The 1810-nt window shown below is 48.1% G+C and overlaps 1 pseudogene; it reads right to left on the reverse strand.

Annotated features, from left to right (window-relative positions):
- Positions 1-378: 378 nt before the first annotated feature.
- Positions 379-1579, reverse strand: LOC121303535 (annotated as a pseudogene).
- Positions 1580-1810: the final 231 nt, after the last annotated feature.

The raw sequence follows: 1810 nt of genomic DNA on the forward strand, positions 1-1810 counted from the left end.
CTTCCAGATCAGTTGGCAAAGCGCTGTGAGTATCGGGATCGGTATTGGCTTGAGTAGTTCGGCTGGTATGCAGTCGATGCCCGGGGCTTTCCTGCTTGGGAGTTCTTTCAGTGCCCAGGCTACCTCCTCCTTCAGAATATCTGGTTCTTGCTTGATCGAATCTTCCTGACTGGCTGATGGACTCGGTCCGTTTCCTGCCACCTCATCTTAATTTGGTCTTCATTCTGTAGTACTTTGCCATTCCGATCTTTGATGGTCGTTGCTTTTCGGGGTGCGAAAGGTGCCCATGCCTGCTTCACATGGGCAAAAAGCTCACGGGTATGTCCTTGTTTGTTTGCAGCTTCCAGTTTTGCGCACCGTTCGTTCCAGTAAAGCTCCTTATCCCTCCTCGCTTCTCTCTGAAATTCCGCATTTAGCAAACTGAATTCGAGCCTCTTGCCAGTGGCTTTGGCTGTTCGTCTTTTGTTGGCGAATTTCGATCGTCGCATCCGAGAGCCATTGTGGTCCTTTCACTGGCTTTTTGTGCGGGATCAGTTGTTCCGCTGTGTCCATTATGATCGATTTCATTTCTTCCCACAATTCATCCGGGGCTTTTTCAGTTGCACTGAGTGCCTCAAATCTGTTGTGTACCTCAACCGCATATTTTGCTGGGATGTTGCAGGTGTCAAAACGTAGCTGTGCTGGTTGCCTTTTGATGGTGTTGAAGCGGAGTTTGACTTTCGCGACCAACAGCTGATGGTCGGATCCACAATCTGCACCGGGTAGCGTTTTGACTGCTTGCACTGAGCTCTTCCAGTGTTGTTGGCAGAGGAGGTAGTTGATCTGGTTTGCGATATTGTCCATTCGGTGCTATCCACATGTATGCGCGGCGTTTAGGCTGCTCAAACCACGTGTTTGCGATCAGTAATCGATTTTCTTGGCAGCACTGAACCAAACGGTTGCCAGCCTCGTTTCGTTCACCTAGTCCGAATTTGCCTACGACTGGTGGTTCTCCTCCAGCGCCGACTTTTGCATTGAAATCCCCGCCAATAAGGATGATGTCTTTGGCCGGGACTTGATCGATTGCTTGTTGGAGATCCGAATAAAATTTTTCGATATCCTCTTCTTTCGCATCGGTGGTCGGCACGTAGACCTGCAGGATTGTGAGCGAGTGAGGCTTCCCGTGAAAGCGGGCGGTCATGATTCTGTCGTTGACAGCTTTGAAACATTGAACGGTCTTTGCAATTTTCTTGTTTGCAATGATGGCTACTCCATTGCGTCTGATGTTGTCATTCCCCGAGTAGTATACCGTATAATCATCGCTGATACCAAGTATGTCGATGTTGAGTCGTTCCATTTCGGTTTTTATGATGTCCAATTTGCCCGTATTCATGCCACGGACATTCCAAGTTCCGATGTTGTGAACCTTCATGAGACGCAGACGAGTTCTTTCACATGGGTCTGCATCAGCCGACCGGTGTCCTGGTGGATTTGTCCCGTCCGCGTCATAATTGCCTGAGCTATTCGAACTTCGTCCTTGTCCTTCCCTGGTCGCTTGTTGGGTGCCTTCTGGCCCAGGGGGTCCACCTTCCAGCATCATGTTTGAAGACGTTTCGTTGTGATCCATAAAGTATTTCGGCAGAAATAGTGGGGTAGTTTGCCATTGCTTTCCCCACCCCTCCCCATTTTTCCGGGCTTGGGACCGCCGTGTAGCTGCTGCCAGTTACACGGCTGGGTTAAATATATAATATAATATATATATAGATATAGTATATATTATATATATATCTATATATATATATAGTGCATTGTTTGCCAGCCATCTGAATTA

This window comes from Polyodon spathula, chromosome 33 (genome assembly GCF_017654505.1).
Source record: "Polyodon spathula isolate WHYD16114869_AA chromosome 33, ASM1765450v1, whole genome shotgun sequence".
NCBI classification, from domain to species: Eukaryota; Metazoa; Chordata; class Actinopteri; order Acipenseriformes; family Polyodontidae; genus Polyodon; species Polyodon spathula.